Source organism: Hylobates moloch, unplaced genomic scaffold (genome assembly GCF_009828535.3).
Source record: "Hylobates moloch isolate HMO894 unplaced genomic scaffold, HMol_V3 SCAFFOLD_12, whole genome shotgun sequence".
Classification (NCBI taxonomy): Eukaryota; Metazoa; Chordata; class Mammalia; order Primates; family Hylobatidae; genus Hylobates; species Hylobates moloch.
Genome location: NW_026652287.1, coordinates 58,558,576 through 58,580,942, shown reverse-complemented (window position 1 = coordinate 58,580,942; position 22,367 = coordinate 58,558,576). Strand labels below are relative to the sequence as shown.

General features: G+C 49.8%; 1 protein-coding gene across 11 annotated transcripts in view; it reads right to left on the bottom strand.

The window, feature by feature from the left end:
• Positions 1-11,038, bottom strand: part of ZNF536 (zinc finger protein 536) — a 493,271-nt gene extending 482,233 nt beyond the window's left edge. For 4 of the 11 annotated variants that reach the window (XM_032170348.2, XM_058424645.1, XM_058424656.1 and 1 more), the window contains exon 1: positions 10,193-10,828. The gene's annotated coding sequence lies outside the window, so the exon portion shown is untranslated. Of the gene's footprint in view, positions 1-7,170; positions 7,555-8,990; positions 9,232-10,192; positions 10,829-10,947 lie in introns of those variants that run through there. The other 7 variants (XM_058424647.1, XM_058424646.1, XM_058424648.1 and 4 more) reach the window with 3 other exon arrangements.
• Between the last annotated feature and the right edge of the window lie 11,329 nt (positions 11,039-22,367).

Genomic DNA, 22,367 nt, shown 5'->3' with positions numbered 1-22,367 from the left:
GGGGCCCTGGCCGGGGAAGCAAAATAATTAAAGCACTTTAGCTCTAATTGCAGTAAGACTTCCCAGCCCTTTCAGTAGGCTTCATATAAATGACGGCCTTTCCATAATAATTTGGAAGACATTGCCTGATTTGATTTAACTAGATTTTAATCGAGAATTAAAATTTTGAGAAAATAACCACACACAAAAATTGTGTAAGCTACTTTTTTTCTCTAGTCAATAAGGGATAAGTGTTTCTAGATATTTCAGAAGATAAAATTAAATATCAAGCTATTCAAAGAGATTAAATTTTATATGTAATATCTATGTGGTCTGTGATCTGTTTGCTGTCTCTATAGTTACTTGTTAGCTGACACAGCATTTCCAAATATTTTCTCCCTCTTAATAACAAATTCACAACAATGTATATGTTCTCAAAGTAGCAAGTTCCGGTTGACATTTTTAACTTTCCTTTTCAAGGCAGGTTAACATTATTCGGAAGGTTGATTTTGTTCTCAGTGCTAAGGACAGTTTAGGGAGGCAGGAGTGCAAACAAGGTTGAGACACGCGCCTCCCGGGCCAATGCAGCTGGGTTCCAATGCCCGCTCGGCCATGCCACAGGCGTGGGCGGCAACAAGTTGCTACACCCCTCAGTTTGCCCACTGCAGAAGCTGCCCCAAGGGAGGCCGTTCACTGGGGCATTAAAAGAACTAAGCAAGATAATGCACCCGGGGTGTGTGATGCAGTGCCTAGCATGGGGTCAGCACCCAACAGTGGCCACTGCAGGTGTCAAGGTTGTGGGCACCTCTGCATACCTACACCGAAGAGCCCCAGACCTTCCCTTCCTCCCGAGCCTGGAAACCATAAGCAGGAATGTCTGCTGAATTAATACCACCTCCCAAAGGTCCTACGATCTGGTCCTTGCATGAACCAAACTCTCCTTCGAATTTATGAGAATTATGAGGGAATCTCAGAAATGCAAGCCAGATCATCATTATAATTAAGGCTGAATGGGCATTTCTGTGATTAATCTCGATTTTAGGTGGGCTTTCACAACCTAAGTAAAGCTACTTCGTGGTGTGGGGTGTGTGTGTGTGTGTGTGTGTGTGTGTGTGTGTGTGTGTGTAATTTAGTAATAAAGCAACAAAAAGCCTAAAAAATGTAAAGGAGGCCAGGCACAGTGGCTCATGCCTTTAATCCTAGTACTTTGGGAGGCCAAGGCAGGTGGATCACCTGAGGTCAGGAGTTTGAGACCAGCCTGGCTAACATGGTGAAACCCTGTCTCTACTAAAAATACAAAAATCAGCCAGGTGTGGTGGCACACGCTTGTAATCCCAGCAACTTGAGAGGCTGAGGCGGGAGGACCTCTTGAACCTGGGAGGCAGAGGTTGCAGTGAGCCAAGATTGCGCCACTGCACTCCAGCCTGGGTGACAGAGTAAGACTCTGTCTCAAAAAAAAAAAAAGAAGAAGGAGCCTGGTGGTCCCAAACAAACAAACAGAGTCAGCAGTGGAGGGGTGGCCTCCCAGCATCCGGCTGAAGAACCAGCAAGGAGGTAGGGGGCCAGAAATATACTCCCCAGGAGCCAGGCCCACCTAGGTAATCAAAGACCCAACTGAATACAGCTCAGGTAATCAAAGCTGTAATGCCTAGATAGAAAACTTTCAGGTTAATGTCAGCTCAAGCCTACGGTGATCATTTCTCCTGTGTCATAACAGCACTTAATTTTCTCATTGGAAAGCCACAGACTAAGAATACTAGGTAGAGGAAAGGGGGAACCTTATAGACTGATTTTCCTTCCTGCATCTCTTCATGCCTTTGAAGCATCAACATTACCTTCCTGCCATCACCTACCTGGAGGCTTCGGTCCACCCCAAAGAGTGCTTGCTTTGGCCCTACCAGCCCCCAAGCCTGGTGTCAGGGTGTGGTGGATGAGCTTTGAGAATCAGGAGCAAATCACAGAGGTCCTGCTGTGAATCTGGCCCCAGAAAGGGCAGCTGAACCTAGGTCATGGGAGATGCTTTGCAGCAGTAGACAAGCTGAGCGTGCCAACTCCAGAGGCATAAAGGATGGGTCTAATCCTAGACCCACCACCTACTCCTCCCATTGCCTCAGTTTCCTTCCTGAATTCTGGACATGTATAGTACCTGCATCATAAGGAAGGTGTAAAGCACTAGGAACTGTGCCTTGCACATAGCAAATATGTCCAAAAATGGACAGCCAGGTGCACTGGCTCATGCCTGTAATCCCAACACTTTGGTAGGCTGAGGTGGGAGGATTGCTTGAGGCCAGGAGTTTGAAACCAGCCTGGACAACATAGCAAGACCCCATCTCTAAAAAAAAAAAAAGTTAAAAACTACCTAGGTGTGGTGGTGTGTGCCTGTAGTCCCAGCTACTCAGGAGGCTAAAGTGGGAGGATCTCTTGAACCCAGGTCAAGGCTACAGTGAGCCGTGATGGCACCACTGCACTTCAGCCTGGGTGACAGAGCAAGGCTCTGTCTCTTAAAGTTAAAAAAAAAAAAAAAAAGTATCACTATCCTGCCAGCAAAGTGCCCAGTCTCAACTCACTCAGAGCCTAAGAACTATGCTTTCCACTGCTTAGTTTGCATGTCACAGTCAGGGGCCAGGGATGGGGTTCTCCCCCCACCAGCCCCCAACACCACCTCCATGTGCAATTGACCTCTAAGCAGTCAGAGCTGGGCCCCATGCCTTTGCTCAGATACAATTCATCCATGTGGAAGTTCTCTCCCCTCTCAGACTCCATGGGTCTTCCCCTGTTTAGTGCACAGCCCAACCCCCTGAACTTACGGGGCACCGGGATATGTCTGTCTCCCCACCAGCTTGTGCAGTCCCTAAAGGTAGGACCACAGCTGACCTTCCACCCCACTGAAGAGGCCCAAGACAAGGCCTGGCGCATAAAATGTGGGAAATAAGCTTGATTCTCCCCAAGGGAGATATAGAAATGTCTGGAGACATTTTTGATTATCATAGCTGGGGGGTGCTACTGGCATCTAGTGGGGTAGAAGCTGGGGATGCTCCCAAACATCCCACAACGCACAGCACAGACTCCCACGAGTGCCCTGAGCTGGAGAAATGATATGATGCCCAGGTTCATCTGTTAAGTTCCACCCAAGCCTCACTCTCATCTGAATCTTGTCTCTTAGGGAAAATAAACCCCACCTCGAGCAGGCTCAGAGCATGTGAAAAGCCAAGTACTTGATGCTGCTTATAGTAGCAAAAACTCCACTATCAGAGAAAGACCAGAGATCTACAGTGATTTTTAAAAGTGAAAGCTCATTATCCTAAGCGAATTAACGCAGGAACAGAAAACCAAATACAGCATGTTCTCATGTATAAGTGGAAGCTAAAGATTGGGTACACATGAATATAAAGATGGCAACAATGGATACTGGGGGACACTAGAGGAGGGAGAAAGGCAGGGGCAGAAGGGCCGAGAAACTATTGGGTACCATGCTCACTACCTGGGTGACGGGATGCACTGTACCCCAAACCTCAGCATCGCACAATGTTCGCATATAGCAACGCTGCACACGTACCCCCTGAAGCTAAAATAAAAGTTGAAGAATTATTTTTTAAAAATCAGAAGCTGAGAGGAGAGTCTCAGGGAGCCAACAGAACCAGCCACAGCACCCCTTATCGCCAGGCACAGTCAACAGGAGCCCGTTGATGGCATCAACTGGCCGGGGGAGGCCCCTACGCCCACCCCAGGTGGGCCAGATGGCTTCCTGCACAGCCCACCTTCCTGAGGGGGCTTCCATCCATGTTTGCCTTCTTTTGGAAAAAAAACGGGGAGGGGGGGGATTTCGGAAAACTGGACCGTGTTTCCTAGCATCTCTATTCTGAAGATGGATTTTCTCCTGTATTTCGTGATTTCTTCATTTATTTCCACCCCAACCCCTTCAACACACATGTACATTAAAAACTCACCAGTCTATCCTGGATAGTACGATTGTGGATGAAAAGGAAATCATCTCAGAACAAGTATTTCTAGCAGGCAGCACCTTTCCCCAGCACACACAGACAGACAGACACACACACACACACACACATCACCACCACCACCATCACCAACACAACCTAGGGGGCCACTCCCTGGCTTGGCGCATTCTGACCATACACATTATCTGCTCACTCCTCTAAGGACGTTCAATGCCACCAAGGGGAACATCACAGCAGCCTGAAGAGTCTAGACCTGAACAACCAATCCCTCTCCTTGGCAAAAGGCCTCCCTTCCAACAACTCCCGAGCAGGTACCACATGAAGCACACAGGTGAGCACAACCAGGCAGACAGAGACCTCCCTCCCCCTCCTCCCCATTGGCCCTGCTCCCTTCCCTCCAATGCCTCCGCAGCCTCAGCCCAGACCCTGCCCTGGCACATTCTGGAGAACGTGCCACTGTGCACAGCAGGTGTGAGTTCAGAGGAAGCCCCTCCACTCACAAGGCCCCACTAGTAGCAATGTGAGTGAGTTTGTGCCCTGCTTTTAGATTCCAAAATCCAGCCTTCACAGCCTGAGAGACGCCGCCTGACCACCCCTGTCCTTCCAGCCGAAATCTAAGACCTCACTTGGAGATAGGCTGAGGCAGAGCTGAGCACTGGCCTGCCCTAGGTCCTGGCAGACAGGCCACGGAAGAGGCTTCTGTCCTTCATATGGACAAATGTTGACCTGCAGAAAACTCACTTGTTTTTAAATTTGCATCAAGTCTCACTTTAAATAATGTTGAGAACAAAATGCAAGCTGATATTTCAGCTTACTTAAAAGGCTTATTAAAAACACTAAATCCAAAGATGTTAAAAAGCTATAATTGTCCTCATTCAGCCTGGAAAAATAAATCTATTTGCTTTCTTCTTTTATGACACTCTTCTTATAAAAAAAAAAAAAAGTTCATCTATATTCTCATGAGTATCATTGCTGTCTTTCTTCCCCCTCCATTCAAGGCACTTTAAAAACACCTGTGCCATTCACAGCCAACTTTTGAGCAAAAGGCAACCACATTTGGGGAAGGCTGTTTAATTCTGATTTCCTGATGCCAGAGATAAGCTTTTCTTGCTCAAAAGTAAGATGGAGTTCAGAGTTCACTTGAATGGCCTCGTGGAGCTGATGGTTACCTAAGGCAAAGCAAACAAACCTAATCATTCAGCTTTTTGGGGTTCAGTGGGCAACGATTCCACATCTCAGCACTGCCTTCAGTACCCCATGGGCAACTGTGGGTAGTCAGGCTGCACCTTCTAGCTGCCTCTCTGTCCTCTCCCATAATGGGGGTTATTGGCCTCTGACTTGGACCAGAACAGCGTGACTGTTGCTCCCTGCCTGCCCCAAGTCTTCCGTGAAGACAGCCCGGCCAGCAGTTAAGTTGCTGAGTTGCGAAGATCTCCAGCCTGCTCAGAAGTTAACCACTCCAGGCACAGAACAAGATGGGCTTTCAGAGCACTAGTCCAAGAGAATGCAAATTTATTGAAAGCGTTTTCTCCAGGTTCTCCATAATTACCATTTATGTCTCCAGGAACTGTTTCCCCAAACCCAGTTTAGGGTGAAAGAATTTTAGAGACTTTCCCTGCAGATGACATATGAGGTACTAACCTTTTTTCATATGCCCAGATGTTAAGTTCATTTTCATCACATTTATGTAAATTTCATTTGAACAGTAAATCAAAAGAAATCTTAAATCATTGTACACTTTTAAAAATCAACACTAAATCCGGTTGACTTGCAGTGATATTAACATGAAGACACAGTTAAGGGGCTGAAAGCAGGAGGCAAATCTTCCATGCAATGGTCTCAGAGTCCCGGCCATGGGTCACATGCAAATATCTCTGCCTGGTCACAATCGCATTTAAGTTTGACCAGATTAAGGGTCTTCTGGAAATGAAAGTCTTAAAAGTTTTCTAAACTTTGGGAAAATGGGTCCCTCAGCCCAGGGGCCTGTCATCTATATCAGTGTCTTGGACTGAGGCAGACAAAGTCCACGGGCAGAGGCCCAGTGCTGAGACTTCTGGCAGCCGGGTTTCTCCTCAGTGGGGGGAAAAGTTAATTCCTAGGGCTCGGCGGTTCTGCATTTGTCAGGGAGCAGGACGTCAGTGCTATCATTACCAAGCAAATCAGCCAGGCGGTTAATGGTGGAATCAGGAGACATTTGCACTCCGCTATCAGAATGACATCATAACTAAAGCAGCCTTCAGCCAGAAGCCCTGGGCTCTCCCCGAGCAGAGGCCAGAGGGCTGCAGGGGCAACCCCCTGCGACTCCCTGGACTGAAAGCTGAGCCCCCCGCCCCCCCACCCAGCAGCTTTCAGGGTGGTGGGCGCAGCCCCAGGCAAGTTCCCAGGCTGGCCCGGCAAACAGGAACCAGGGTTCTAGTCTTCCCCCAAGCAAATCGACTTTTCCCCTGGGTTCTGAACGCTGTAAATAATCATTATAATAATATTACATATTTTCAATAAAATTTGAGATACTGTGAAACCACTTTCCTTATCAGGCAAGTGTTGGTATTTTATAAATGCAGCTACATTTTCGCTATAGGATTGATGGCATTTCCAACAGAATTGTCAATCTCTCGGTGACCCTGTCTTTAGCAAAGAAGGTCTCCACTCTCTCCTTCAAGCAAAAGAAATAAATGATGCTGGGGGAAGGGGGACGAGCTAAGGAAAAAGCCCTTCCTGCTCTTGTTTTGGTTGCTTTTCTTTCTGTTTAAAAGCACAGCGCAAACACACACATACACACACGCACACGCACACGCAGACACAAACCTTAGAATAATGGGGGAAGCATTTGGCTACAGGCTTGCATTTACGGCGTGGCGCGACCAGCAGCCGGCCCAGCTCGCTCGCAGCTCTGCCCTCAGCGGCGGCCAATGGGACCGACTGCCCGCCGCCGACCCAGGCGAGATGCCCAACTGCGACCGCGCGCCCCCCAAGATCACCTCCCGAGTCTTGCCACAGGTACACGCGTGGCCCAAACATTTCACCTGGCCCGAAAAGTCAGAAGACGGGGGAAAAAAAAAAAAAGTTGTGCGAGCAGCCAGCCGGGCAGTCCCGGAGCCCGCGGAGGCCGTCCTCCCGCCGCCCAGCCGCCCGCACGCGAGGCCGGCCCGGGGCGGCGCGCAGCTCGCGGCACCTCGCTCCCGGCTTTGCGCGCTCACCCCGGGGCGCGCCGAGGCCACCGCAGGGCACTTACTTGGCACTTGCTTTTGAGTGTGCAGATCGTCGTGGTTTTCACTTGGGTTTTCAAACAAGTTTCAGGGAGAAAGAAGGAGGCAAAAAAAAAAAAAAAAAAATCCAATTATGCAAATGGACTCCGGACTGGGAGGCGTGGGTTGGATCTGACGCCGCTACTGTACGAGTTCTCGGAGCAGCCCCGGGCCGGGCAGATTTATGGGGGCGCGTCACGGCTACGCCAGGTCCCGCCGCCGGAGCATCTCGAAGTTAATTAAAGCGGTAATGTCCACTTTCCCGGCGACCCTCCGTGCGTGGGTTTACTATTTCACCATCAAACCTGACCCTGGCGGGGGCGGGGGGCCTGTCCCCACGCCTCTCCTTCCCTCTTCTGGCCGCCCCCCTCTTTTTCCTCTCTCCGTCTCTCCCCCCTTTTTCCTCTCTTTCGTCTCTTTAAGTCGCCTGCCTTCCACTCAGTGAACAATGAACAAAGATGTGAGTGATGGGAAAAGATCGCCCCCCCTCCCAACCCCAGCAGTGAGCAAAGCCGGTCTTAAAGTAAAAATCCAGTTGCTAATATCAAACTGGGAAAGAAAACAGCGCGTTCCCAGTCTCACCACCCCTTCCACACACACACACACACGCACGCACACACACACACACGCACGCACGCACACCCCACCCCAAGTTCACCTAAGCCCTGGCTGGAGACTGGGGCGCCAAGGTCAGGGCGCGCGGGGCTGCCCAACTCGCCGGGGACACCAGGGTTGGGGGACGGCGCGTGCTCGGGCCAGGCGTGCTTCCCGCGCCCCTCCCCGCCGGTCGCCTCCGCCGGCCCCCTCCCCGCCTCTACACCGGCCGACCAGGCCCGGCGGCCCGCTCGGGCTGCCCGACCGCCGGATGCGCTCAGCAAACGCGGCCCCTGTCGGATTTCTGCTAAATTGCACGGCCGCGGCGGCGGCAGCGGCTGCCGGGAGAAGGCGCAGGAGGAACCGGAGGCCCGCACCGCGCGCTCGCTCACTCCGCCCCTCCCGCTCGCCCCTCGCCCGGGCCCCGCCGGCCGCCAGCTCCCACCCGCGCACACGACCCGGCCCCCAGGACGCACCGGGTGCCCGAGCCCCGCAGGCCGGGACACCTCGCAGCTGCCGTATTTTCTGCTAAAGTGAAAACGAAGGCGGCTGACAAATCACGTCTCCGGCGAGGCACCCGTTAGACATAACAATATCCGGCAAACAAAACCCGGCCGCCGCTGCCACCCGCGCGCGGGGCTGAGACCCCGCCCTGCTCTTTCTCGGCCCCCAGCCCCTGGCCACTGCGCCCTCAACCCCAAAGCTCCCCGCCCCCCAACATTCCAATCCTCCACCTAACTCGGGAACGGTGGACATGTTCTCCAGCAGGCACACAGTAGGAACCACTCACAATACAGAAGTGAAAAGGGGGGGACTTAACTTTCCACCTGTCCCCAAAGAAAGCCCTGCCGGAGTTTCCTCCGCAGAGTGAAGAGTGAGCAACACAGGTCTCTCTCTGCCCGGCCCGTTTTCTTTCTTTTTCCCTAACTTCCCCGCGTTTCGACCTTCCTTCACTTCGCATACATCCGTCTATATGGAGATATCTGTATTTTAAATTATTTGCAAAACTGCAACAGATGGGCGCATCGAGATCTGGACACTTTCCTACTCATCAAAGGAAAGCTCTCCCCCCACCCCAACTTTTTTTTTTTTTTTTTTTTTTTTTGCCTAAAATACACCCCGGGTCCCGCCTACGACTGTTTTCCTCAGTTCATCTTCGAAAAATAATGTCTTGAAGCAAACAGAAAGGCTTATCAGCAAAGATCATTCCTACCCCAGTCATGCATCTGCGCTGGGGGGACGGGAGGCGTCCCCTCAGATTGCACTCTTCCCAGACGCCGCGCAAGCCCTGCCTCTCCTCTGCCTTCCAGAGCCCCCACGCCCGCACTTCCTCGCTCTGATTGGCCTCATTTCTCCAGCCTGGGACTGGCCGGCTCTATTCCCTCCATAACCTGTTACTTATTTATTTATTTATTTCCTCTTTGGCCCCCGGCTGGGCCCCCAGGCCGGGGCCCGACTAGGGCAGGTGCTGCGGGCGCCGCCTGCGCTTGCAGGCGCCACGGCCTTTCCTGGGGTCGCGGGTTCGGACCCTGGCACCTCAGCCCTGAAACCAACTCCCCGGCCTCAGCCTGGCCAGGCTCCCGGGGCACAGGAGGCCGATGCAATCACAAAATGGCAGGTCTCAGCGGCTCTCGGCGCCCGCAAGTTTGACACATTGTAAGCATCAGCTAACTTTAATTAAAAAAAAAAGGTTACAAATTACCCTCTCTCCACGGGCGGAGGGGCCGGAACCCCGCAGTGAGCGCGGACCGGAGAAAGAGCGCAAGGCGAACCCCCGTCCCAGGCAGAGGGGAAAATGGGGAAAGTCACTTGAGCAGAAGTTTCCGCGGCCCCAGCCTCCCCCTCCCCTTTCTACTCCCTCCACCCCCCAGACCCTCTTGAAAGTTTCCCGGGGCCTGAGAGTGGCTCGCGGGCCGCTCGCGGGTGGGGGGCGCCGGCCGGGTCCCCGGAGCTGGACGCGAGGTCCCGATCGCGCGCCGGGCGCCAGGCCCCGGGACTCCTTTTCAAAGTAACGGTCCCGGGACCGCGGGCGGGGAGGCGGCGGCCCAGGCGCAGGTCCCGCTCGCCGCCGAAGTTCTCTGGCGCCATACGATGCCCGGCCGCCGCCGCCGGCTTGGTTTTCCTCTTCTTTCCCCCCACCCCCCACCCGCTGACAGCTTCTCTCGCCAACGTCACAGCCACGGATATTTAATTAGACCGTATTTTTTAATCGCGATGGGGCGAGAAGGAACCGGGCGGCAGGCCTCGCCGAGATGGGGAGGGGGAGGGGACGGGGGGCCGCGCCGAGAGTCCAAACTCACTTTGCCACCTCCCGGACGCCGAAGCTGCCCCCCCCCCCCCCCCCCCCCCCCCGCGCCGCGCCCCCCGCACCGCGCCGCGCCCCGCGATCCCCCCACCCACCTTTGTTTTCCTTACCTTAAACATTGAAACGCGGGCGTCGGGAGCAAACTCGGGCACGTAAACGGAGCGTTGTAAAAGATTGTGTTCAATGAATAATGAAACATGCCCACACGATTGACTTGATCATTTTCCGGGGCTGAGGGGGGACGGGCGCCCTGCTCGCGCGCCTCACTCGCCCACTCGGCAGAGCCCTGCGAACTGTTCCCAGCCCAGCTGGGGCAGGGCGGGCTCGATTTTCATCAGCTTCTTTTCAGAATCGCCCCGTTCATTGATACTCATCACCCAGCCCCAGCAGACATCCCCATCCCCGGCTCGGCCTCCCCCTATCTGGTAGGTGAAATGCATTGTACCATTAAAAACGCTCTCCATTGTCGCCCTGGCATAATTCACAGCAACTAGATAGGTCTTGCGGCATTTAGCTTTGATGAGCCAGAGACTGAACCCTTGATATAATAATCTACAAAGAATGGTGTGTGATCGTCCATTTTTTCTCTCTGTCTAGCAACTAAGAAACCATTTAACACAGCGCAGCTTGGTTCTGACCTTGAGCTCATGTAAACACACTTATTAAAATCTATCTATTCTCCAAGAGCTACATTCTGATTGTCAGACTCGTTACTGAGACATATATCAGCCCCTTCCTTGTCACTACTTTGCATTCCTGCCTTTGACTAAAGAATTTTTTATCCAGCCGAGAGGGAGAGAGAGACTGCCACGGAGAGAGAGGAGAGAGAGACGGAGAAGGGGCGAGCAAAAAGCGTAATTCTTACCTGCTCCTGAAACTATTTAAAGTCTGTTTCTTTTCTGGGAGGAAAAAAAAAAAAAAAAAACTCCCGGGTGAATCTCGGTGGACAGCGGGACGCGAAGAATCAGTCACAGCCCGGGCGTTTAAGGGAGTCATCAGCGATCAAATGACGTTGATCCGCGCTGTAACCTTGTGGCGTATTTAATGTAAATAAGGCAGTTATGTTGCCAATCGCCGCGATACAAACGCGGAGAGGTCCTCAGCCTCGCCTCCCGCGCCTGCCATTAGAGGCGACTTTATTTACAGACACTATTTAGGAGATCATGATAATTCTAAAACAATACTAGTGCCAAATGATTATGAAAATATGATTTTAATTAATCACGTAGTAGGCAAGGAAATTAGCATACGGTAATTAAACTTCGAGAAAAACGTCACGCAGGTTCTCTGCCTTATGGGTCTAGAATAATCATCATGCGATGGGCTCCAGGACTTAATTATCAAACAAAATAACTTTTTTAAGGCAACTTTGCAAGGCGGGTCCTCCGGGCAAACATTTTGGTAAATAATATAAGCAGAAGTAACAAGGTGGGGGTGTGAGTGGGGCATGAGTTTGGTTTTCTGGGAAGCTAGGAGGGGGGAAGAAGGAGGAAAAAGCTGGATAATGCAATTATGGATTCTCTGTCCTAGAGTTGACAAAAGCTGGTGCCTCAAAAAGCCTCTTTGTTATGGGATTATATAATGATCCTGGTGTCATTATGGGAAAAAAAAAGATTCAGTAATAATAATAATAAAAGAAGTATCCAGATACACCAATGAGGGGCTTGTTTTAAAGAAAAGCCTCGCATGTGACACTGGGCATGTTAATAGCAAAGAGACAGGATCCAAAAGAGTTGACAAAAAAAAAAAAAGATACAGGGAGGGAGAGCGAAAGGGGGGGGAGAGATAGAGAGAGAGAGGCCTGTGTTGCGCGTGATTAAGAAGTGATGGAGACAGATTGATTATTCAAAACGCCAAGCCACAGGGGCACTTAAAACATTGATTCAGGTAAGACTTGTTCCAGCCTGCCCGAACTGAGCTCCCCCAAGATGACTGGCGGGTTTTAAACCAGGGCACCACAAGACATCAAAAGCAAAGATACAGAAAATGCATGCCACAGCCGCCCCATCACCACCCCTCTCCAGCTGAAGGAGTCATTCGGTGGCAAGCAACCAGTCCAAGAGTGAGGGGAGAGACACAGAAAACTTTGCGCGGGGAGGAGCGCTGGGTTAGCTTGCCGGCGTTGGGGACGGACGCGACGCGACGCAGCTGCCTCGGGCGCTGGGCCTGGGCCCTCACCGCCGGTGGTCTGCTCCCCAGGCGCGCCGTCGGCGGGCACCGGGCCTTGCCTCTGCCAGCATCCTCGGACCCTGCCCTGAGAACCCAGCGCTCCTTGCTGCTGCTTTCTCTCTCTCTCTCTCTCGCTCTCTCTCTCTCTCCAGGAGTGCACTGGAAGAGTGAGGAAAGAATCACTTTCCTCCAACAAGCTAGTTCCTGGAGATTCTTAAAGTCCGCTCAAATCTCTGCAGTGGCGTTTTTAAAAAATCCTCTGCCTACCCAAAAAAGTTTAGGAATTCAGCCCACATTTTCCAATCTGATGTGTCTGAAATTCTCTTTGAACAAATACCAAAATACAAGGGTTTTTTTTTTCTTGTATAGAAATTAGCATCGCAATCACATGAATGATATCACTATCTCTATGGGAATCCGATAGCCTGAGCGGTGGGGTGTTCTTTATTCCAATTTTTCGTGGATCAACTGATTATACTCTGTCGTCTTTTGAACGTGTTATTGTAAGTCAAGTGATTCTTTATAAGTGACAGCGCGGACAAAGAGGCGAGCAGGGCCGAGCAGGTCGAAAGGAAGTGGCCATATGGACTTGGAGAAAAGGCACTTTCTCCCCCACAGAATGGGGGTCGCCTTTTAACCCTCGAGCCGCCGTCCTCGCCTGGGCCGTGGGAGGCACGGAGCCGGGCGCGCGTCCTGGCGTCGTTCTGGGGTCCCTGGCGGTGTCTGGCCGGTCTGGGCCGGGCCCATGGCCTCCAGGCCCGGGGAGCTCCTTCCAGGCCTGGAGGCCCAAGGCTTCTGCGGCCTCGGAGCCGGTGCGTCTCGGGAGCGCCGCGCTCCCGGTGGCCCGGGGTGCTTCGGCTGGGGCGCACTGCCGCGCGGGGGCTGCCACGGCTTTGCGTGGCCCGGCGGGCTGGGACCCACCGGGCAGAGACAGCGCGCTCATGGGAGGCCAAGCCCCGCCTGAGCCCCGCAGACGGCCGGGCAGGGGGCTCTCCGGCTCCCCCTGTCGGCGCCAACGCCCTCTGCATGCCTCCAGGACCTGAGCAAGCTGAGTGGGGCTCCCCGGGGAGACCTCCCGGCGCGGCCCTTGTTGGGAGTGGGAGGTGGAGGGTTCCAGAAAATGGACAGAGGCCCGTTATCCTCCAGATGCCGAAATTTGACGCCTACCTACGTCTCACTAAAGCATAAAAGTTCCCCACTGGCTCCCCACCCACCAGCCCCACACCACCAGGGGTGTTTTGTGGCCGCTTTCATAATTTGTGGCTCTCCTATGCTTTTCCCCGTGTCCAGGATTTCTCGGCGTCCCCATCTTCCTCCCTTGGCTCTGGCCTCTCTCTGCTCTTCCTTTTCAAACTCTGGAGTATTTCTCGCTGCCCCTGCCTCGCCTGGCCAGGGCTGGAACTCCTTGGATTTTCGGCAGAGGTCCCCATGGGTCCACCCACTCCCCTGTCCAAGAGTCCTGCACTCTTCAGCACTCGAAGCTGTCTCTATGGGCAGCCCCTCCCCACCCAGGGGACGTTGACCGGGGCCTTCCACTCCTGCGGAATCCTCAAGGCTGCTCCCGCCATTTAATTTCTTGAAACTGATGAAAGTTACTGGGAACTTGGGATGATGAGTTAGGTGGGTGGTGGCTGTGGGTAAAAATCAAGGTGGTGAAATAAGTTCTTTGGTGACTCCTGGACCAGCTCAAAAGCAAGGCTGGGAGGCACTGCACCAGGTTGGAGCCCATCAGCTCCTTATGAGAAGCGTTCAGTCACTCAAAGTGCCTACTTTGAAAGTGATACTGATCACACCAATAGGTTTGTTCTGACCTCTGTCATTTGCGCCTCAAATATGGCAGTGATTCATAAAATGTTACCAAACCATTACTTTGGAGTTGCACTCCTGGTCACAACACTACTCATTTTGTTTGTTTGTTTGTATATTGCTATTCTTTTCCCTTCACTCTCTTCTGCTCCATGTAATACTGCCTCCTTCATAGTACATCAGGTCTTCTTATAATATTGTTTCCTTCAACATTGTTTCTTTATAATGTAATGAGAAAAAAACATGGATTCCAGCCAGGGCCACTATTTGTGCCGACTGTGCACGTTCTTCCCAGGTCTGCGTGGGTTGTCTCTGGGTACTCACGTTTCCTCCCACACCCCAAAGACGTGCACGGTAGGTGAATAGCCATGTCTGCATGGTGCCAACCCGAGCGAGTGTGGGTATATGTGTGAGTGTTCCCTACAATGAGATGGCATCCTGTCCAGGGCTGGTTCCTGCCCTGCACCCTGAGTTGCTGAGACAGGCTCCAGCCCCTTGAGATGGTGAACTGGAATCATCAGGCTGGAACATGAAACAATGAATGAATATAAATTATTGTCAAATAAAATACATAAAATATATGATAATCATACTAATGTATGCCAAGAAACAGTACAGTACAAAATTGCTCATATTTGTGCACTTTCGACTACACATATTTTGAGTCCACCATATTTGTGATTTTTTGCTTTTCAACTTGGTGGTGGTGAGAGGTACTCCTTACAATTTTCTCTTTGCAAACATGTATTCTTTGACTTAACCCATTACTACTATGACCACCCTCACTGATTGATCAAAAATTGGGGTAAGTAATATCTTACTTGTTTTATTAATCGCTCTTAAATGTATGTATAACTCATATTTACTTCAATGTTTAGACATGTAGAAGTGTGGTGAAGCTTTGTGACCAGAGACATGCTGTAGGAACTTAACTCTTGTTTGTATCAATCAATCTATGGTAAAACTAGTTTCATTACACATCACTTGCTTAAAGTCAGTTTCCAAGAATCCATCAACAATATTAAGTGAGGACTTGCTGTATAGACAGATTTAAAAGCAGCAGGGAGGGTACCCGAGAGGGCTTCATGGGCTCTGGGATGGAAGGGTGGAATAAGACACTTGTGAATCCAGGGTACCCGAGAGGGCTACATTGGCTCCAGGGTGGAAGGGTGGACCGGGACACTTGTGAATCAAGAGGCCAAGTTCTCTCTGGAACCTCAGTTTTTCTGTCTATATAAAGATGACCTCCAACCATCTGTAATACCCCTTTGATCACTCACAGTCAGTGGTTTTAGCAAAATGATACCCCTAATCCCCAGGTCATGACTCCCTTCTTTAAGCAGAAGAAAGATGCTAGGTCTGCAAAGGGCCCATGTGTTAGGTGGGGAGTTGGTCTGCATGGCCTCAGGGTCCCAGCTGGCCTCCCATGAGAACCCTGCTTTTCCATCTCAGGGGAGTAGGCGACCATCCTTTACTGGGAGGAAGGCTGCCTGGCTTCAGCAAGGAGTTGTCCTGCACTAGCAAAAAGGGTTTTCTATGCTGCAGGGGTCATTTGTCTCTCCACCAAGGCCAAGATGCAGCCTTTTCTGTCATGAACAATGCAGGATGAATGACCCTTCAAAGACTCCCTGAGAGCACGGTTCAGAAGGGTGCCCTTAGAGGTGGAGGTGATTCCTGAATAAGAAGAAATTGGGGAAGCATCTGATCTGTTTGGCTATTCTGCCATGACCTGTTGGTCCCAGACCCCGGGTGCTGCTGCCCCACAAGCTCAAGAAAAGGTTGTACACCTCTTCCGGTTTTTCCAACAGAGGGAAGAAGTCAGCATGGTGACTCGTGTTGTCCTGGCGGAACACGTCCCTTCCTCCAGCAACAGCCTCACCTTCCCTTCCCGCCTTGCGGGCATCTGGGTGGGGGTCCTGCCCTGGATCCTAGCCAATCAGTGCATCACATCTCTCTGGACTCTGTGGTTCAGGAATAGGCACATGGCCTAAGTTGGTCCAATCAGAGTGAATCTTGGACATGTTTTTTTTGTTTTGTTTTGTTTTGTTTTGTTTTGTTTTTTTTCTGCTAGGTGCTAGTGGAGAGGTTAAACTGCTGGAGAACTGTAGTTTCCATCCCAGCACCAAAAGAACGGAGTTCAGAGTTTGCAGGCGCCACCAAGAGGAGCCAGAGAAGGTGCCAACACAGTCCATGTCAGGATGGAGATGGAGAAATGGTGCTGCTTGACTCGTATGAGCCCTGAATCCAGCCACATTTGAAGCCAGCTCCACCCAGCACCTTTCTGTTTTGTAAGTGGATAAACTTCCTTTAACTTAATTCAGTTTGTTTTGGGTTTTCTGCTATTTGCCACACAATGAGATCTGATAATAGTTAGCACCTGACAAGAACAAAGAACATCTGGGCCAGGGACCAGAGCGCTCAAAAACAAGGCTGAAACAAGGGGCAGAAAAGCAAAGCATGGTCCCCGGTGCTCTTTCCAGTGAATGAGCACAGAACTTACCAGAATTCTCTTAAAGCTACAGGTGCACCTTGCTTTGCATAATAGCTCTGTGCCAGAAGAGATGCTTGTAAACTAAATTTTTGTAAACTGAACCTGATTGCACTGGAAGAGCTGGTTATTTCAGGCATCTCAACAGACAATGTCTTTTGTAAAAAGAATAGGCGTGTCCTAAAATAACAAATTAACAGTAATTTATTTATAATTCTAATTTTCCTACATCAGGCTTTATTGTAAAGCAGGACCAATGTGGATGTCTTCTTGGTGTCTTTATATGAGTTAGTCAAAGGCAGAAAAAAAAATGTGCTGAGCAGCTAGGCACGGTGGCTCACACCTGTAATCCCAGCACGTTGGGAGGCCGAGGCGGGAGGATCATGAGATCAGGAGTTTGAGACCAGCCTGACCAACATGGTGAAACCCCAACTCTACTAAAAATACAAAAATTAGCCAGGCATGGTGGTGTGTGCCTGTAATTCCAACTACTCAGGAGGCCGAGGCAGGAGAATAGCTTGAACCCAGGAGGTGGAGGTTGCAGTGAGTGGAGATTGCACCACTGCACTCCAGCCTGGGCGACAGAGAGAGACTCTGTCTCAAAAAAACAAAATAAAATGTGCTGAGGTCTATTGAGTGTAATTACAACCTTACACACCCACTCCTTTGCAAGGCTGTGGAACGGAAATGTCCTGAATAGATCCTGGACCATCAACTCCGGGCCCCGGGCCCCGCAGTTGTCTTCAACAGCTATCATCAGTTTTGAATTAGGTTTGGGGGAAATGTTGTGAAGCTAGTGGACTTTCTGACCGGAATATGGCCTGTGTTTTGTTTTCCTGAAGAGGAGGAATCAATGAAATAGCCCATAGTAAGTTCTAAATTTGGGGGGCTGTTGAGACTACAATTCAGTTGTACTGAATTGTAACTGAAACAAAATATCAGGTTATGAGATGAAACTGATGGTGGGGATTCCAGAACTTATTTTCTTAAGATGTTGATTTCTCTGGTACTCCCTTTCTGATGCTGTGAATGTGCCCATCATGCAGCACATGGCTGTGACCTGGCCCCTTGCTTTTCCAAAGTCCCAATTTTCAGCCCTGGTTTTACCTGGGGAAGAAGTGCAAATTTTGCTTGCCACTACAAATAAAAGGGAGCAAATATTTATAAAATATAGTTTTTTAGAAAAGGTTACAGCTACCCTTTGGCTCATAGATGTGACCTGGTCTGTGTGGATTGAACAGAATCACCAGTAACAATCCCCGAAGCTTACACGGGTAAATACGGAGCTTTATCGCCTTGCAGGAAGCATTTCTCTACCAGGTAGCAACTTGAAAACAAATGAGAATGAAAAAGTCAGGCAAAAAGCAAGTCCCTGACCCTGGCCAGTGCCTGAGAGCCCTGTATCACAGCCCACTTCCATGGAGAGCTGGCCATGGGCCTGTACAGGGCACAGACTGGAGCTCAGGATGGGTGGTGGGCCAGGAGCCAGGGAAGGACCATCACTACAGAGGCTTTGTTTTAAATCCTGATTCCACCAAAGGGCTTAGTTGAGTCTGGTGGATTTGGGGGAAAGAGAAAGGGAAGCCTCGGAGCAAAGAGATGTGTGCTGAAGGTCAAATCCATGTTGATGGTGCCAGGCTCCAAGAGAGGGGTAAAATGCAATTGGATGGTGCGGTGTAGGGGAAATGGGAGGGGCGGCTCCAAGGGCTGAGCTTGTGTCCCTGGAGAATCTCTGGCAGGCTGAATCTGCACTTGCACCCAAGGTTCCTGAGTGCTTTAGATCCCATGGGCCCTACAAAATCCCCCAGGGGGTCCTTGCAACCTGTACTTGGGATGATCAGCCAGCAGACGGAGACTTGAGGTCTGGCCCCTAGAGGTATAGGAGGGTAAGTATGAAACTGAATTGGTGACCAAAGACAAATTTGTTCATCTGGGTGAGTGTTTGCGATATGGTTGTACCCATGCCAGCTTTTCCGGTCCTGCCCTAGCTCTGAGGGTCCAGATCTGTGGAACTACCTTGGCTACAGTTGCTCTTTCAGGGACGCCATCTAAGACTTTGCTTGTGGGAGCTTCCTTTCTAACGAAGACTAGAAACTTCTCAGAGGGAAGACCCCAAACATGGTTCATCACCAGACCCTAGGCCTAGCCCAATCCCTGGCACCATGCAGATCATTAGGAAATGTTGATGGAACTAATCAAGAAACTAATACTGAGGCAGGAGGATCGCTTGAGGCCAGGAATTTGAGACCAGTCTGGGCATCATAGCTTGACCCTGTCTCTATAAAAAATAAAAATAATAATAATTATCTGGGTCTGGTGGCACTCGCCTACAGTCCCAGCTACTCAGGAGGCTGAGGTAGGAGGATTGCTTGAGCCCACGAGTTCAAGGCTGCAGTGAGCTGTGATCTCACCACTGCTCTACAGCCTGGTTACGCAGTAAGATATCTGCCTCTAAAAAAAGAAAAAAGAAAAAAAGAAATTAACGAATCATATCTAACACTTAAATAATTCATACTATGTGCCAGGCACTGATTTTTCTTTGTTTTTTGTGGGATTTCTTTGTTTGTTCTGTTTTTTTATTTTTTGAGACAGAGTCTCACTCTGTCTCCCAGGCTGGAGTGCAGTGTGCAATCTCGGTTCACTGCAGCCTGCTAGGCACTGTTTTAAGCACTTTACCTGTATTGACCACTGAATGAATGAATGAATGAATGAATGAATGAATGAATGAATACACATATGAACAGCATTGCTTAAAATGTATTGCCACCACTAGAAATCAGTTGCAACACTTTAAAATTAATGGTAATTTTCTGCAATATAAAGTAGTCCTTGATGCACATTGAAGAATAATTAAGAAAACACAGAAATGTATAAAGATGATTATATCTTTCTTAATCTCACCCTGATAGCCTTTTGTGTCTTTCCTTCCAAGCATTTTTCTGTGCATATCAATTTTTTGCAAACTTTGAATCATTTTTATAAACAATTTTGTGTCCTGCTTTTGTTCTCTAACCTTGTAGCACAAGGTATTTCCCCATGTCATTAAATATTCTTTGAAAACATGATTTTATAGCTACATAATGTTCCATCAAATGGATGCAACATAATTTATTTAAACAACCTCTTATTGTGGAGCATCTAAATTGTTTCTATTTTGTTGTTGTTGTTGTTCTCTTAAAAGTATTGGAGAGAGCATTTTCATGGTTAAAGCTTTGTTTGCATCTCTGCTCGTTTTCTTAGAATCCACTGACAGGTGAAGTTGGATTGGTGCGTATGAAGGTTTTGGGGCTCCTCCTAGATGCTGCCAACTTTCTTTCCAAAAAGGCTGCCCCAACTTGTTCTTCCCAACTTGTGTCTCTTCCTGCGTTTTGCCCATTTATGCACTAGAGGCTTTACGGCTTACCTTACAGACTCCTAAGAGGATGATAAACCTTAGGCAGTCACTATTGCTCCAAATAAGTTGGACTTCTAATTCTGATGGTGGTGCCATTTTCAGCAGGTTCTTGTTGTCCCCGGCTCACGCTTCAGCTCTAGGGAACCCCAGGGATGTCTCTCAGTGCCCAGTGAACCTTGCTGGCTTCAAATAAAACAATGTATCTCTTTGCTTTAGCTCCAGATGGGCTGTGTATCCAAGGGAGGTATGTGTCCAGCCAATATTCCTGATATAGTCATTCTAGGGCTCCAACTCCCCTGCCTGCTGCCTACTCAGAAGCTCTGCTCCTAGATCTCCCCAGACCCCTCGCCCCTTGCTAACTCCTTGAGTTACTTTTGCCAATGGTAGTGATTTTCCTATTGCTCTAAAAGAGAAGGGGAGAATAATACCATAAAGTGGCAGAGCACAGGTTCTGAGGCCAGACCACCCGGGTTCAAATCCCAGCTCCAAAACTTTAGAGCTGTGTGACCTTAGGCAAGTTACATAACCTCTCTGTGCCTTAACCTCCACATCGGAAAAATGGGCATGTTTAGAGAACTCAGTGGATTAGCCCTTAGCATGGCACCTGGTACGTAATAGGCCTTTACTATTCTTATTCATGATGTGTACACATTTTATATGGATTTTTTAACTAAATAAGAATGACAGTAGTTTTTATAATGTCCCATGTTATTTAGCTTTGCACTTCAGGGCTGTAGAGATGTTTGTGTGGTGTTCTGTTTCCAGCATACCTGGCAAGCCCTGGAGGCTCCGCTCCACACCTGGCTAACGGGAATCTCCATCAGCCTCTGTCCCGGCCCCCTAGTGAGCAGTTCTTTCTGCCTATGACATTCATTCAACGTAAATACAGAAGCCCATCACAGCATCCAGAGCACTTCCTGTTACTAAATCATTTAGAATGTCAGATCTGGTTTTGCAGGTTCAGAAACTGTCTCACTGCAAACTCCCAAACCAGTGGCTTACCCCTGTCACCTAGCTTTTGTCACCAATGCCTTTGGCTTTCCCCATCAGCCTGAGTCAGGAACCCACATCATGGGCGATGCGCTTTCCCTTTCACAACAGGCATTTGCAGGTCACGCACTTTACAAAAGGGAACTTGATTTGGGGACTGCATTGCATCTGGGCTCCCTCTTGCCCCTTTGCCTGTCTTCTGTCATCTCTGTGGAATGCCTATTGGGCTATGGACAGATATTTTATGAATTACTTATTCATCTTTTCACAAGTACAGCAGGGAAGTTGGCCTTACTGATCCTGACTGGTGGAAACACAGTTGCTAATGTAAGAAAAAGTCCAGCTTTCTAGCAGCACCAATCAGCTGAATCACTAGAGTAGTTAGAAGTTAACCCAACATTAGGAGTCTGAGGCAGGCAGGTCACTTGAGGTCAGGAGTTCGAGACCAGTCTAGCCAACATGGTGAAAATCCATCTCTACTAAAAATACAAAAATTAGCAAGGCATGGTGGCACATGACTGTAATCCTAGCTACTTGGGAAGCTGAGGCACAAGAATAGCTTGAACCAGGAGGCAGAGATTGCAGTGAGCCGAGATCGTGCCACTGCACTCCAGCCTGGGCAACAGAGCAAGACTCTGTCTCAAAAAACAAAAGAAGTTAACCCCCAAAATTAGGTAATGGCTATATCCCACCTGAATGTATCCCCACAACACCGCCTTTACAAGCAACCACCTGCTGCCATGGCTGTGATGCCCGGACTGTGAATTATTTAGCATGAAACCCACCCAGTCACCCCAGGAAGCTAGATGCAATGTTTTCCTGTTGTTGTTTTGATTTTGGGTTTTTTTGTTTGTTTGTTTGTTTGTTTTTTGAGACTGAGTCTCACTCTATCACCCAAGCTGGAGTGCACTGGTGCGATCTCGGCTCACTGCAACCTCCGCCTCCTGGGTTCAAGCGATTCTTCTGCCTCAGCCTCCCAAGTAGCTGGGATTATAGGCACCTGCCACCACGCCCAGCTAAATTTTGTATTTTTAGTACAGACAGGGATCACCATGTTTGCCAGGCTGGTCTCGAACTCCCTACCTCAAGTGATCCTCCTGCCTTGGCCTCCCAAAGTGCTGGGATTACAGGCATGAGCCACCACGCCCGGCCCAGATACAATGTTCTGAGCTGAGGGCTTGCACCATACCCTGAGATGTTTCTGTTCTAACCTACCTGGGCTTTAGGCTGAGAACATAAGCAAGTGAGGGTTTTCTAACAATAGAAGATGTATCTCTGCCACTTGGAAGTCCCAGGCTTAGTGAGATGCATCTACCATAGAGGACAGGAGGAACACATTTCCCACTGTGCCCCAGAAGGAAGTGTCGCCTCAGCAGCACACAGTGGCTACAGAGCTGCACACCTGGATAAACCCAGGATAGGACACGTTTGCCAGATG